Consider the following 17,536-nt stretch of genomic DNA (forward strand, 5'->3'; position numbering starts at 1 on the left):
TGTTCTTTATTTCAATGTCTCTGGTTCTATTTTGCTTATTTGTATGTTTTGTTGATTAGGTTCCACTTACAGGTGAGATCATGTGGTATTTGTCTTTCACCACTTGGTTTATTTCACTCAGCATATGCTCTCCAGTTTCATCCATGCTGTTGCAAAGAGTAGGAGCTCCCTCTTTCTCTCTGCTGCATAGTATTCCATTGTGTAAATGTACCACAGTTTTTTTGATCCCCTCATTTACTGATGGTCTCTTGGGTTGCTTCCAGCATTTGGCTCTTGTAAGTTGTGCTGCTGTGAACATTGGGGTGCATAAGTTCTTTTGAATTGGTGTTTCAGGGACCTTAGGGTATAATCGCAGCAGTAGAATTGCCTGGTCAAAAGGCAGTTCCATTTTTAGTTTTTTGAGGAAATTCCATGCAGCTCACCATAACCCTGGGGGTACTTCTTTTGAGAGACTTTAGAAGTGGCCCAGGATTATGGTATGCTGCAGACATAGCAACTATTTCATGGAAACAACAAATCAAAATGTAAGAAATAATGTAGAAATGCTTGTTTGTGAGAAAATTGCACTGCACAACTTCAGAAATGGTTTATTTAGGTAAATAAGTTTTTAGTTCAGGTTGACATATTTTAGCCTAGTCAAAGGGCAAATTCATCTACAGGTTCTTCGGAAAATGCATATTCTAAAGTCATCACCTAACCTTAACACTGTTTAGGAGTATCCACTCCTAAAAGGTTAAGTAAAACTCTATTCCAGGGTTTCTGTAAGAGCAGTCACCATATCTTAATTCACTCTACCAGGTCACAGCTATGATCTCACCAACATCTCTTCTGGGGATCTGTGCGAACTCTTCCCACTACAGCTACTCATCTTTGCAGGCACTCTGTGTGTGCGCAACCTGGGATATTTTGCTGGTTGATTATTTTCTCTTCATTAAATATATGCCACTATACTTCTGAATCCAAGCATTTCCTTTCTTTTCCCAGTCTAACACATTCAAAAGAATAAAAGTAATGAGGAATAAAATTGCAAGTGGGAAGATAAAAGAAAATTTAGTAGTGATGAAGAATTACTGAGGGCCAATAAATATTCAGAAGAAAATTTTAAAATTATTCAGAGTCATACAAGGTGACAATGCAATACTGTGGGCTGATATAATGTCTTGGCTGCCCAATACTTTCAATAGGGCCAGATGGTAGCAAAAAGTCACCACAGCACTGCAGTATTGCTCTTATCTTCTGAGATTTGGTGTGCTTCCAGATTAATCATCTGTTAAACAAAAAACTTAACTGCCATGGCTGGAAGCCTGTTTAGAAGAAAGAGTGTATTGAGCCTTGTGCTAGCCAAAAAAGATCATTCCTGGGGAATAAAGTCTAAACCACCAGCATGAGGGCTAGGTAGAGAAGGCAATATACCTACCATCCTGAGACTAACAGGCACTTTTATACACTGTATTTTGGGGAAGAAAGTTTGTAAATTATTTTGAAAGAATTTAGCAACAGTGCAGAAGGGTTCCCCTTTCTCCACATCCTCACCAACGCTTTGATGATAGCCATTCTTACAGGTGAGAGGTGATATCTATTTTTGATTATTTATTTATTTTTAATAATTTTATTGTTAGTCTATTATAATTGTCCCAGTTTTTCTCCTTTTCCCTCCTGGTTCCATTCCACCTCCACTCCCACAGTCAATTCCTACACTGTTGTCCATGTCCATGGGTCATTTGTACATATTCTTTGACTACTCCCTTCTCCTTCTTTCCACCATTATCCCTTTCTCCACTCTCTTCTGTTCACTTTCAGTCTGTTGCATGTTTCCAGGCCTATGGATCTATTTTGTTAGTTTATTTTGTTTACTAGGTTCCTCTTATAGATGACGTTATACAGTATTTGTCTTTCACAGACTGGCTTATTGCACTTGACATACTATTCTCCAGTTCTATTCATGATATTGCAAAATGTAGGCAATCCTTTTTCTTTCTGCTGCATTATATTCCATTGTGTAAATGTACCACAGGTTTTTGATCCACTCATTTCTGATGGGTGCTTAGGCTCTTTCCAGCACTTGGCTATTGTAAATACTGCTGCTGTGAACATTGGGGTGCATAGATTCTTTTGAACTGATGTTTCAAGGTTCTTAGGATATAATCTCAGCAGTGGGACTGCTGAGTCAAAGGGCAGTTCCATTTTTAGTTTTCTGAGGAAATTCCATACTGTTTTCCACAGTGGCTGTACCTGTCTGCATCCCCACCAACAGTGCACTAGGGTTCTCTTTTCTTCACAGCTTCTCCAGCACTTGTTTCTTGACTTGTTTATGATGGCTGTTCTCACTAGTGTGAAGTGATATCTCATTGTGGTTTTAACTGGCATCTGATAGCTAGCTACACTGAGCATCCTTTCACAAGTCTCTGGGTCCTCTGTATGTCCTCCTTAGTGTAGTGTCTATGCTGGTTCTTTGCCTATTTTGTGATTGGGTTGTTTGTCTTCCTGGAGTGAAATTGTGTGAGTTCTTTATGTATTTTGGCGATAAACCCTTGTTTGAGGTATCCTTAGCAAATATATATTTTTCATACAGTTGGTTCCCTTTTCATTTAACTGCTGTGTTCCTTGGCCATGCAGAAGCCTTTTATTTTGATGAGATCCCATTTGTTTATTCTTTCCTTTACGTCCCTTGCTCTAGGGGACATATCAGTAAAAATGTTGCTATGTGAAATAGCTGAGATTTTCCTGTCTGTTTTCTCATCTAGGACTTAGCAATTCATAATATCATTTAAAGAACTGAATTAAAAATCAAAGTATAAAAATGTGTTTCTGCATGATACAAAGTCATGTCCTTACTAAGATGTAAGAGGAATTTCCTCCAGCATGAAACATATACTGTGTGTGTGCTTGTATGTGTGTATCCATACCAGCATCTTTAAAATCGTTTATATGTGATGTCATTGTAGGACATGCAACAGATGAGTGTGGAATGAGCTCACTAATCAAAAGTAGAAACTAACTTGACAGTGTCAGAAAAAGGTTTTCCATTTTCTACACTGTTAAAAGATAAACTGAGGCATATGACAGATTTTAAATTTATTTGAGCAAAAATTACTTTGAATTGGGTAGTGCCAAACTAGATGTAGTTAAGAGTGTTGCACCAACAGGAACTAGGGGGAAAGACCTTTTTAGAGAAAAGGCAGGGGTAATCAACTAAATTATTTGACTGGCTATAACTTAAGCAGGTGCATTGTTCTGGAAAGCCTGGTGGCTACTTGTAATCTGGCACTTAGGTTGTGATTTCTCAGGCTGCAAGCATGACAAGTTTAGAGTTTTATTTGCTTAGGAGGCTACAAGGCACTAAAGCCACCACAATCAAATGCCCTCTGTATTTAATTAACTTAACACTTCTCATTTTAGGGGGTTAAATTTTCCTGTTTGTGATTCTCTGATAGTAAATTTAGTATAGAGAGACTATCAACAAGTAAGTTACTCTAAAGAGAGAAAAATAAATGTTTGCATCCTGAGCAAGGATTTCTCTATATTTTTCTCAAGAAAGCTCTGATGAATACAGTATCTTCTCTAGAATATTAATCCAGAGCTATTACCATAGTACGCTGTGACGGTTTTACAATTTAATCTTCAGGTTGAATTTTTTATCTTGAGGAAGAATATATCTTTTTTAATTGACATATAACATTGTTTAAATTTGAGGTGAAAAACATGGTGATTTGATACATTTATTTATAGCAATATAGCATAAGCTAACAAACACATCCATTAATCATATAATTACTAACACTTTTTTGTGGTGAGAATACTTAAGATCTAGTTTCTTGAAGCTTTGAAGTATATGATAGCATTGCTAAGTATAAAGACAATACCATGTATTATATCTTCTGAATCTATTCATCATTTAACTGTAAGTTTGTATCCTTTGATCAATGTCTTGTTAATTTCTGCCACCCTCTTCCATCCTCCCCCAGCCCTGGGTAACCACCATTCCATTCTCTGTTTCTATGAGTTTTATTTTTGTTAGTTCCCGCATGTAAGTGATACCATATAGTGTTTGTCTTTCTCTGACTTCTCTCACTTAGTACAGTGCCCTCACTGACCATCCATGTTGTGGCAAAAGGCAGGATATCCTTCTTTAGTGTGGCTGAATGATATTTCATTGTATATAAATATAAATAATCTTTAATCCATTTTTTCACTGATGGACATTTAAGTTGTTTACATATTTTGGCTGTTGTTTATAATGTTTTAATTAGCATAGAATATCCTGTTATCCTGTTTGCATTACCTTTGGATATATCCAGAATTGTTGCTGGATCATATTGTACTTCAATATATAATTTTCTGAGGAAAGTTTATACTGTTTTCCATAGTAGCTGATCCAATTTACATTATTAGCAACAGTGCACAGAAACTCCTTTTCCTCCACATTCTCTCCCACATTTGTTATCTCAGATCTTTTTGATGATAGTTTTTTTAACAGGTTGTGATGACATTTCATTGATATTTTAACTCCATTGTCAAATATTAGTTGACCGTATATATAAGCAATTTTTTACTGGGTTCTCTATTCTGCTCCATTCATCTATGCATCTATTTAACATCAGTGCCATACTGTTTTGATTGCCAAAACTTTATAGTATATTTTTTAACCATGAAATGTAGGGGGAAATAGAACAACTGTAATGGCATAATTAATAAAATATATTAAAAAAAAGAAATGTGATACCTCCATCTTTATTTCTCTCCCTCAGGGTTCTTTTTGTTATTTGGGATTTTTGCAGTTATGTAAATTTCTAGAATTATATTTATATTTATATGAAAAATGTCATTGGAATTTTGATAAGATTTGCCTTGATTCTATAGATGACTTTGGTGAGCATGGATATTTTCACAATATGAATTTTGGAAACCCATGAACATGGAGCACTTGTGTCTTCTTCAGTGTTTTTTCATCAACATCTTGTAGTTGACATTAAGCAGATTGATCGTTTTTCTGATTAAATTCATTCCTAATAATTTTATTGTGTTTGGTACTGTGAATTTGAAGGTTTTAAATTTTCTTTTTCAAACATTTTGCACTTAGTCTATGGAAACAATTGATTTATGGGTATTGATGTTATATCTTGCAATTTTACAGAATTTGTAGATTTGTTCCAACAGTTTTTGGTTGAGTCTTTAGAATTTCTTATATACAAAGTCTGTCCAGAAGGTACCCAAGCATGTAAAATGAAAAATAGATGCATTCATTGAAGAAAATAAATATGTAAAAATATTATACATAGAACAATGATGCCTCAGTCCCCTTCAATATAGGCACCTTGGGACCTCACAGATGAGGTCACCATCAGATGCCCCATTGGTATTAATTCTCATTCAAATGTTAGGTATAATTCACCAGGGAAACTATTTAATCCTGTGTTGGGAGTTTATTATTTTTATTACTTATTTAAGTAATACCCTTACGACTAACATCTTCATAATTTTCTGTTACTTCAATATTCAGTTCTGGTAAGTTGTATAGTTCTGAAAATTTATCCACTTTTTATAGGTTATCCAATATGTTGGCACATAATTGTTCATAGTATTTGCTGATGATTCTATATATTTCTGTATTATTAGCTATAATGTATTCTCATTCATTCCTGATTTTATTTATTTGAGTCTTTTGTTTTTCTTTGTTAGTCTAACTAAAAGTCTCACAATTTTATCTTTTAAAACCTAATTTTCAGCCCTGGCTGGTGTAGCTCAGTGGATTAAGTGCAGGTCTGCCAACCAAAGGGTCACTGGTTCTGTTCCCAGAGCACATACCTGGCTTGCAGGCCAACTCCCCAGAAGGGGGAGCTCAAGAGACAACCACACATTGTTTCCCTTTCTCCCTCCCTTCCTTTCTCTAAAAATAAATAAATACAAATGTAAAAAAAACCTTAATTTTCAGTTTTGTTGATCTTTTCTACTATTTTCTTGTCTCTGATTTTTTTTTATTCCCTCTACTAACCACAGGCTTAGTTTGCTCTTTTTTCTGGTTCCTACTTTTCTGTGTAAAACTAGATTGTTTAAATGAGATTATTTTTCTTAAAATATTTCTTTTTCACTATTAACTTCTCTTTCAAAACTGATTTTGCAACATCTCATATTTTTGTTATATTGCATTATTTTCATTTCTTTCAATACATATCTTTGATATCTCTTTTAATTTAATTTTTAGCCCATTGTGTTTTTTTTATAATTTTGGAGTTTAGCTTTATGTTTGTGAATTTTCCTGCTTTCTTCCTGTTATTTTTTTAGTTTTATAGCATCATGGTCAGAAAAGATACTTGGTTTGATTTCAGCCTTCTTCAATTTGCTAAGACTTATTTTATGGCCTATAATATTATCTATCCTACAGAACTTTCTGAGTGCACTTGAGAACAATGTGTATTCTCCTGTTGTTGAATATAATGTTCTATAAGAGTCTGTTAGGTGATGTGTGCAGCAGCTCATGGTGCCCACATTGTCATGGGTGGAATTCAAGACAAATTCACATGGACTACCAGGTCCTGTGGAGGAAAAGAGATGGCACGGCTACTCTCTCAAGGGGAGAGAGCCTCAGAGCGGCTTGGCCACCCTCGCAAGGGGAGAGCGCTCTGACCCTTGCCTAGACAGGCTTTTATTGGGTTTAATTCATGCAGGAATACAAGTACAGCTCATTAATCATTGTCAGACAGTCAGGATCAAACAGTAGATAGCATACAAAGAACTTTAGGGCTTCACCTGAGTCAGGGTCTATCAGCTAAAAGGCTACAAAACTTTGGGAAACAAGCTCATTTCCTGCTTGGATCTTTATTATTTAACTAAGAGCATTCTTAGCAAAGCAGGCTTCACAGGATTTTACATATCCTTCCTCAGGCCTAATCACCTGGGGAGCCAGCCCTTTCCAGCATAGGGTTGCACCACCCTCTGCCATTGTTTCAGGCTTAAGTCAGGCAGAGGAAGCAGATAGCCAAGGAATTTTTGGAGACTTCTCCGGGACTCGGGGAAGTCAGGCTTCCTCAAAACCAAGAAGTGAGGGTCCATCAACCCCTTTCTCCATAGCCCCCCAAATCCTTCCCTGGGGCCTCCACATGATCATGCCTGTCTTAGGCCATTCTCCCCTTGGAGAATCTCACCTGTCATCAGCTAACTGATCAAGCATTGGGGGCCAGTTATGAAAAAAGGAGAAGTAGCACTCCTGCCAAGGATATAAGCTTTGTTTCCCTAGTGGCTTATGATCTGAAGGTTGCTCACTCAGCCTTAGCCATAGGGGGGGTTACAGCTCCTGAAACCAAGCAGGGTGGTTCCCAACAGTTAGGTTCATTTGGTGTAAAATGGAATTCATTTGTCATAAAGTATGACTCAAGTCCGACAATTCCATGATGAATTTCTCCGTATAAGCTATCCCTTAATGAAAGGAAAGAGATATTAAAACCCTCTACTATTATTTTACTGTCTATTTCCCTATTTAGATGTTTCAGTATTTGCTTAATATATTTAGTAGCTCCAATACTGGGTTTATGCATTTATAATTATTATATCCTCTTGACAAGCTAACCTCTTTATTATTAGAAATTGTCCTTCTTTCTTCTTACTATTTTTGGCTTACAGTCTATTCAGTCTTATATTAGGATAGCTATGCACACTTTCTTTTAATTTCAACTTGTATAAAATTTCATTTTTCTTTCTTCACTTTAAGCCTGTGTGTTTCTTTTAAGTTGAAGTGATTCTCTTATAAGCAGCATGTAGTTGGGTTTTGTCTTTTATTCATTCATAAATTCTGCTTTTTGACTATAAAATTAATCAAATTCCATTTAGAATAATTATTGACGTGTAAGGAATAATTAATGTGATCTTATTAATTATTTAAAAATATTTTACCATTCAATTGTTTCTTTATTTCTTTCATACTGCCTACTTTTGTTATTTGGTGATTTTCCCAATGGGTAATTGAAATTAACTATATTTAAAAATTCCTTAAACCATTGAGAAATAGATAAATATATAGATAGATAGATAATCGCTAAATAGGCTTTCTATTAATTTCTATTTTTTAAGAAAAAGATTACTTGTAACATCTTTTAGATTAAACTCTCTCTTTTCTACTCTCTTCTAATTATATACATATGTATCAAGCTTTCAAATCTACCTGCCAACTTTGGCCCCAAAATCTTTTCTCCTTCTACTTTATTCTTTTAAGTTGATTGAAATAAAAACAGGAAATAGAAGATGTAGTAATATAAATAACCCAAAACAGATAATGGTTAAATGTTTCAACCATTCAGATTTGGGCTATACTGAAAGTTGGTAGCTCAAATAAGAGGAAACAAATAGTTTGAAAGCTATTAGCAATGTTCTAAATTGATTACTACCTGTCACAATGATCCTATTTTTAACATTTGTGCATTTCATTTTTGATAAACTACATAGGACTCTATAGAAAAACAACTAGATATTCAGGAGTTAGCTATGATACAGCAAATGGAGTTTCTAGCACCACCTTCTGGCTAGTATTTTAGTGCTTTTTCCTTGACACTAGGTCAAAAACTCTTGAGGATACTGGCCAACTCAGGTGAGTTGTGCTAAGCCTTTATGAAAATGATTTACTAAGACAGTCCTGCCAAAGGCAACAGTCTGAAATTAAAAAATATATAAGGAAAAACCTTTTTTGTACTGAGCTCAAGGGACTCCTGAAGTTACCTTTAGTTAAATCACCTTCATTTACTTAGATAGATAAAGATCTGTATGCAAATTATTGATATTAAAATTTCATTTAAAGATATAAGTGGACTCCACTGTTCTTCACATTAATATTTTAATAAAAATTTTAGTTGGTAAATTCTGGACATTCAGAAAGAATTATGCATTCCCTCTACATATGCTATGGTTTTAAATGGATTTATTATCAGTTTTACATCTTTTCATTATTATTTCATTATTATGGATTTTGGAAATTAAAGAATATCCTGATTAAAAATATGCAGGAGCCTGTAGAGGACAAATGTTCATTCAGTGGAACTGTGAGAGCCAAATGGATGGTGTGAGGATTGTTTTTCTAACTTCAATTGACTTTAAATTTCTTTAGTAATGCAGATAATTTTAATAAATTATTTTTATGTCTTTAAATACCATGAAAAAATATGGAAGATATATATATTATGATTTCCTTCAAACCAAAATTCAGTGTGTACTCATCATCTAAAGAAACTTTGATATATAATTTCAATTATTCATATGCAATATACCTGCAGTATAAATCATATTAAGCCAAAAAAACCCCTCGAGTACAAAATCTTTGATTCCTTAAGTGAGAATATCTTTAGAATTTTTATCAAGGGTTATAAACCTTGCCCTAAGGCTTATGCATACATAATTAGACTTTATATTGCTAAATTATTCTCCTGAATGGCAGATCAAACTATCTTTGATGAGAATAAAAATATCCTACTCATTATCTCCTATTATCTTTATTGTTTTATGTTCCACATTTAAGTTTTTAAAGCATCTGACTTCAAACTTTGAACATGGAGTTATATGGGGATACAGTTTTATGTTCTCCTTAATAGCAGAACATTTTCTGATACCATCTGCTAAACAATATATTTTTCTATTGATTTTACTGACATCTTTATTTTATATTTAGTTGCCCCTTATGAATCGGTACATCATTAAATCTCCCTGTTGTGTTCCTTTAGTTTCAGTAGCCCTGCCACTAGCACTTTCTTTATTTCTATGGCTTTGTTGTATGTCTACTCACTTGTTTTCTTTTCAAGATGAGCCCCACATCACATAGCAACACACACATGCACACAGCATGTGGCACTGTGGTGCACTCTCCCATTTGCTGCCCTCGACCAGGCAAGTCCTCATGTCAGTAACTGATTTTAGGCTGTAGAAAGAAGCAGCATTGGGAGGGAGTAAACTGGGAGAATGCAATTTACTAGTTTTAATCTGCAAGCTCTAAAGGTGGAGAAATGAGAGAAATAAAAGCACTTTGGCATCTCCCATTGTCAGCAGTTGTCTTTTAGTGTTCTGACTGTATCATTCCACTCCATTGGCCAGAGTGGCTAGTGATTGTTTCTCTGGAAATGGGGCATCCAAACACTTAACATTACAACATAGGACAAGTAGAACCTACTTAGAGTTTTTTGTTTTGTTTTGTTTTCCATCCTCAACATAATATTCAGGTAACGGCAGAGCCCATACTGCAAGTAAAATTTTTAGGAGCTCTGCAGGCTCACGCTTCCTTCTTGCTTTCATAGTTTCATAAGGTAAGTACTAGTGCAGTGTTAGCCCTGGTAGTTGACATTTGTGAGAGTTGTCTGATGTTAAGAAAGTGATTGGGGGTTTTCAAGAACATCTGTAAAGAATAGATGGACAAAACCGAAGCAGTGGGGAGGGGTAGGATCAAGGGTGGGAAGTGGGGATGGCTGGGGTGGGGAGAGTGGTGGAGTGAAAAAGGAGACAACTCTACTTGAACAACAATAAAAAAGTGTATATGTATATTTATATATAATTTCATTAAAAAGAAAGTGATTATAATGAAAAGAGAATTATATCCATAAATACTACCATTATCAGCAAAGTACAGGAAAGGACTGATTTCTCTTTTGTGTCATATTTTTTAAAATTAGCAGTAGAAACCTTGTAGGACTTTGTTATAGGTTGAAAAGATAATAACAACAGGTATTAATACTAAAATTCAATGACTCACAATGCAGTTCCATGATCATTTCCTTTCCCTATAGCCCAAATCTGTGTAATTACGGATCTTCTGGTATCACATTCACGAGGAGGTTCAAATCTTTTTGCAGAGGATAAGTTCTAGAGTGCTTTAATGAAGAGATTTCAAAGCTAAACTGTGGGAACTAAAGTATATTTTCAACACTTGCTCAATGTAACCCTAGCAAATTAATTTCATCTTTGGTAAAATCTCATATGAAATGCTTTACATAGATTTTTCTTGTTGAACATAGTTAAGATCATCTCAACAGGGAAGCTGTAATCAAAAAAAAATATCCATGCTTAGGGTTGAGTTACACTCAGTAGAAGTTTTTAATTTTGCATTTCAGTGTAAAAAATCATTTTTATTTTTCAGTGAGATGAAACTGTTGAAACACAGTGTATTAAGACAAAAACTGTAATGTGCTCCCAGAAAAGAAAGTCATAGAATTAGGTGTTGAGCATGCAATTCTTATTGAGCAACACAATTCTGATCTGGCCCAAGAAACCAAACCCCACTTGCAATTATGGGTTCTGAGAATGTATTAAAATGATGAATGAAGGGCACCAGCCTCCCCGTTGTAGTGTGTTTGTCTTCTCTGTAAGGTGTTCTGGAACCTGTGGTGAATCCAAGCAGCTTGCCTGCCCCACACCCATTCCAGTTCTCTTCCAGTGTGCCAAGATTGGAAAGTTAAATAGAGTTCCTAGACTTTTCGTCTGTGATTTATGTTTCATCAGTCACTTACATTTGTGGGGAACTTCGACTCTCAGCTAAATTACACAGATAAAGAAACAAGAGTGGGGGAATCTTTTGCTGGTGTGGGTTTTAGCAAAAGAGTGGGTGAATAATAAAGCGATAGACAACCCAACTATGTATTTCTTTTTGGTTTACCACTCTCACAATAAATTGACTTTTATGTGTAAGGTATGAATGATATAACTACTTACCTTCATTTGACTATATGATTGTATTAGAAAGGTATATTTAACATTATAGTAGCAAATGTTTTTCTAGCTCCTACTGCCCGTTTTACTATGGTTTTTATATACATTGGCTCATTAAATCCTCAAATCACTCTGTGAGTTAAGTCCCATTAGTATTTCACTTTACAATGAGAAAACTAAGCCACCAGATGTGAAAATAATTTTCCCAGGGTCACAATGAGAGTGTTGGAAATAGGACTTTAACTCAGACAGGTTAGCTTTGAAGTCCCTTCACTTAACCACTGTACTGTTAATTCTCTGCTAAAGTATTTTAATCTTCTAATGATTGTCATACCATAAAGTCTAATGTCATAATGATTTGGACTACAGAGAAAGTTAAGAGTTCACAGCAGAACACTTCAATTCCTTGATTTGTAGTACACTAGAGCTTGAGGCTCAGACTCCAGACTTTAGCTAAAATTTGGAGAAAGTAGAAAGGAAAAACACTTCCTATGTGGTCCGATAAGCGGTGGTTGGAATCTCTGTTATCTCTTGAGAGTTGACTTGTTCCATCCAGATGTTTATTGAGCAGTATGCCTTGTAGGCCAGGGATCGAGTATTTAGTCCATTTGCAGTCACCACAAACATAATATTACAAGTATTGAAGGTGTTTGGGTTGACAAACCTGAGTTGATGAAAGACAATTTCAGAATGAACTGAAAGAAATGAGCACCAAGTAGGTCTATGAAGAAGGAAAGGGAATGAATGATCCATGCATTTTTTTAATTTTATTATTATTGTTGTTTAAGTACAGTTGTCTCCATTCTCACTCCACCACAGTCCCCCGTGTCACCCATACCCACCTCCCAGGTTCCCTCAAAGGGGGAATCTATCTCCTTTGGCTTTGTCCATGTGTCCTTTATACATGTTCCTTGGTGGCCCTTCCCCTATTTTCTCCTGTATCTCTCTCCCCTCTCCTCTCTGGTTACTGTCAGTTTGCTGTTTATTTCAATGTCTCTGGTTCTCTTTTGCTTGCTTGTTTGTTTTGTTGATTCAGTTCCATTTATAGGTGAGATCACATGGTATTTATCTTTCATCACCCGGCTTATTTCATTATTTCATTGAGCATAATGCTCTCCAAATCCATGTATGCTGTCATCAAGGGTAGGAGCTCCTTCTTTCTTTCTGCTGTATAAAATTCCATTGTGTAAATGTACCATAGTTTTTTTTATCCACTCACTGGTAGGCATTTAGGTTGCTTCCAACACTTGGTTATTGTAAATTGGGCTGCTGTGAACACTGAGGTACATAGGTTCTTTTGAATTGGTGTTTCAGGATTTTCAGGGTATAATTTCATCAGTGGTATTGCTGATTCATGCATTTTTCAATGTAGACATTTTGTAAATGATAATTGAGGCAGCCAGAGCTAGAGAAAACAAAACAGACAAACACACTACAATATAAGAAGACTGCAGTTTATATAAGTATTTGGTGGCTATCAGTATGAACATGATCTGTATACACAATATTATTTCCCATAAATTGGAAAAAAGACTCATATTTATAATAGTTCTTTTGTTTATTATCTATTTAACTTTCTCTAATGCCATGGACTACTTTGCAGTATACTAGAATACTTCAGGGAGACAGGTTGAGGAAAATGCCACATCAGTTCCTTCCCAAGATAGAAAACCAGAGATATAAAACAGGTAACATATTGCTTTAAGGCATAAGCCTAAGGTCTGACAAATACTAATTCAAAGTTTTCTCATGTATGTATCATCCCAACAATTAAGGTGATATTTTATCACGATTAAGTAGCAGAATTTTTTTCTCTTTAAAAAAATGAAAATAAATGGATTGTGGTTACAAATAAAATTTGGAATTATTTGTTTAACTTAATGTTTAAGAGTTATGGGAAGAAGTGTCATTCAGGTTAGAGTTCAGTAACCATAATGTCTATTTTATTCCTTTTACTGTGCTTTTTAATTAAACTTTAACATTTGGACTTAGGAAAACTGAGAAGATAATACAGAGAGCTACCATGTCCTCCACACCCAATGTCCCATATGATTAATCTTATTTTTGTGTAATTCCTCATAACTAATGAACTAATAAATTATCAGTAAATTAATAATTGTTATTAATACATTACTTTACTGAACTAATTATTAATAAATCATTTTATTGAAGTCTGTAGTATATACTGTTTAGTTAGTTTTAAATAATGTCTCTTTTTTTCTATTCCAGAATCTCATAGTACTTTTAACTTTCATGTCTCCCCACATTTTTCTTGGATGTGAACTTTTTCAGATTTCTCTTGATTTTTATGTCATTGAGATTTTTCAGGAGTACTCTTTAGGTATTTTACAGGATGCCCTTCCATTTGGAACTTTCTGATTTTTTTTTATATTCTGCTAAACTGGCTTCTTGAAAAGAAGACAAATCTAAGTTCCATTTTCATCACCTCACGCACAGTGCACAAACTTTCAACACGATTTGTGACTGCTGATGTTGACCTTAGGAAAGGTAGTTTCTTCATGGTGAAGTTACTCTCCACCTCTTTCTGTGCTGTACTCTTTGGAAGGAAGTTACTATATGAAACCTCCACTTTAGGAGTAGGGTTCTATACTCCCGTTTATTTAGGGGGCAGCATCTACAAAAAATTATTCAGAATTTTTCAGCAAAGAGATTTGTCTCTTCATTCATTAATTTATTCAATCATTTTTATGTCCATATTAACTCATGGATATTTATTTTATGTATCAGGTTTTAACCCAATATTAATTTACTGATTTGTAGTTCAAATTGCTTCCATTTTGACCATTGGAAGCACTTTTCAGATTACTCCTGTAATTCACTGGTATAGCATGGTGATGGTAAGATTTCTATTTTTGTTCTCTTTTTGGAGCACTTTATTACATTTTGGCACTGCATGATACTTCAGGATCATGTTATATATTTCCTGCCCAAATTCAAGAATCAGGCATTTCTCTCAAGAGTCCTGGTCTCTTTTATTTTTAGAATGATGTTGGAAAATAAGATCTGGGTGTTACTTGGATGTCCTTTCTTTTAGGTACTCTCAGCTGACAGAGCAAAAAATATATCTGTGTGTACTAATACCCATGTAAACATCTATCTAGATATGTTTCTATCTGTATATTAAATCTGTATTAATATTAAGCTAAACCTAAGTTAATAATAATTCAACTGTATTTCCTCATGGATTATTTTTGCTTCCTCCCTTGATTATCTGTAAACTCTCACTCTAATTCTGAAAATATGCTGCCCAGCATCAGGCACTCATTCACTGAAATATTGAATTTTAGTAAGTACAGGTATAACAGTATCAGGATTCTTAACGTATAACCCCATGGAGAAAACCGTTATCAACTAAAGCACAGTGCTTGCATGCAGGTCCTTTGTTTGCCTTTTGCCATATAGACTCAAATCCTTCCCAAAGTTACTTAAATCTACATATCTTCTCCCCATACTCTTCAGTGAGGTTATTTCATATATCGGTAATACAATTTGATTTTCTTACCACAGTCTGAAGTCCCCTAACCTCCTAAGTGACACTCTTTTTAATTTCCCTACAATATGTTTCATATTTCATTCTGTAAATTCTGCTTTTTGACAAATGGATAGAGTCATGTATCCACAATGATAGTATCACACAGAATAGTTTTAGCACCCTAAATAATGCCCTGTGTTTCACCTATTCATCCTTCCTGTCCTCTCTTCTTTGCACTGGAGTTATTTTTTTAATTAGATGTGTCTATATGTTTGCCTTTTCCAGAATGTGATACAAATTGAAGCATTCAGTATGTAGTCTTTTCAGACTCACTTATTCTCACTTCACATATACTACTGTTTTCCTCAATGTATTCTTTTGACTTGATAGTTTATTTTTTATTATATAATATTGTTTTATATATAAGCCATAGTTTTTAATTAATTCACTTGTGTAATGACATCTTGAATGTTTACAGTTTTTGACAATATGACTAGGTTGATATAGACATCTGTGTGCATTACATGTAGAAATAATATTCAAATCAAATAGATAAATACTTGGAAGTTCAATAAATATATCATATAATGAGACTGTCTAGCTTTGGAAGAAACTTCCAACTTCTTCCAGGTGGCTGTACCATTTGGTATATCCACTAGCAATCAAAGAGAGTTCTTTTTGCCACATATCCTTGCCAGCAATTGCTATTGTAGTGTTCTGGATTTGAGCCATGCTAATAGATGTTAATTGTATCTCGTTGTCTGATTTGCAATTCTTTATTGACAAATTATATTGAGCAACTTTTCATATGCTTATTAGCCATCTGTATATTTTTCTTCTGTGAGGTGTCCCTTTAGATTCTTTGCCCATTTTTAAACTAGGTTGTTTGATTTCTTACTGTTAAATTTTAAGGAGACTTTTTATATTTTGGAGCCAAATCCTTTTCACATATGGGTTTTCCAAACACTTTTCCCCAGTCTCTGGCTTGCATTTTCATCCTCTTAACAGTATCTTTTGCAGTATGGAACTTTAAATTTTAATATTGAAGTCCAATTTATTAATTTTTAAAACATTATGCTTATGTTTTTGGTGTTGTATCTAAAAACTCATCTCCAAACATAAAGTCCAAACAGCTTTTCTTTTATGTTTTGTAAATTTGTATAGCTTTCCATGTTACATTTAGATATATGTTTTATTTTGAGTTAATTTTTCTAAAATGTAACATCATTTTAGTTTAATTTTGTACACAAATATCATACCATAACACCATCATTTGTTAAGAAGTATCCCTTCTCTATGAAATTGCTTTTGCTCCTTTGAAGAAATCAGTTGGTGACATAGTGTGGCTCTATTTCTGGGTTTTCTCTATTCTGTTTAATTGATCTGTTCATTTGCAGATACCATGCTCTCCTGATTACTATAGTTTTATTAACCCTTGACATCAACTAGTATAAATCTTTAAATTGTATTATGTTTTTACAGTATCCTACTGTTTATTCTAGACCTCTTGTCATTCCATATAAATTTAGAAATCAGTTTGTAACTATGTACAAAATAAGCTGCTGATTTAAACAAGATTGTTTTGAAACTGTAGGTAAATATGAGAGAAGTGACATCTTAGCAATATTTCGTTTTCTAATACATAAACAGATAGTTTTATATATAATTTCCCATTTATAGATTGGGACCAATTTGCCTGAATTATTGCTATGTATTTCACTTTGGAGTGATTTATTAAATGATATTTTTCACTTTATTATTTTATTATTTTTTAAAGATTTTATTCATTCATTTTTAGAGAGAGAAAAAGGGAGGGAAAAACATAGAGAGAAACGTCAACGTGTGGTTGCCTCTCATGTGGCCTCCACTGGGGACCTGGCCTGCAACCCAGGCATGTGCCCTAACTGGGAATCAAACTGGCGACCCTTTGGTTTGCAGCCTGAACTACCCAGCCAGGGCTTATTTTTATTATTGACAATAGTACACATGTCCAAATTCCTTTGCCCTTTGCCCACCTCCAGCCTGCTCCTGCTCCCCACCAATCTACTTCTCTCTGGCCATCACCATACTGCTGTCTGTGTCTACAGTTTATGCATACGTGTTATTTGGCTAATCCCTTCACTTTCTTTAATCCATTTCCTTCTTCTGCTCTCCCATCTGACAGCTATCAGTTCAATGTATCCATGCCTCTGTTTCTATTTTGTTGGTCAGTTTATTAATTAGATTCCACATATAACTGAGATTTTATGGTGTTCATCTTTCTCTGACTGGCTTATTTCACTCAGCCTAATAACCTCCAAGTCCATCCATTCTGTCACAAAAAGTAAGATTTTCTTTTTTTTTAATGGCCACATAGTATTCCATTGTGTA

The 17,536-nt window shown here is 34.6% G+C and overlaps 1 long non-coding RNA gene across 1 annotated transcript in view; it reads right to left on the minus strand.

The window, feature by feature from the left end:
* Positions 1-12,480: 12,480 nt before the first annotated feature.
* Positions 12,481-17,536, minus strand: part of LOC128626710 (uncharacterized) — a 118,997-nt gene continuing 113,941 nt past the window's right edge. The window contains exon 3 of the long non-coding RNA XR_008390754.1: positions 12,481-13,078. This is a non-coding gene — a long non-coding RNA (uncharacterized LOC128626710). The remainder of the gene's footprint in view (positions 13,079-17,536) is intronic.

This window comes from Artibeus jamaicensis, unplaced genomic scaffold, assembly GCF_021234435.1.
Source record: "Artibeus jamaicensis isolate MK-2021 breed Jamaican fruit bat unplaced genomic scaffold, CSHL_Jam_final scaffold_916, whole genome shotgun sequence".
Taxonomy (NCBI): domain Eukaryota; kingdom Metazoa; phylum Chordata; class Mammalia; order Chiroptera; family Phyllostomidae; genus Artibeus; species Artibeus jamaicensis.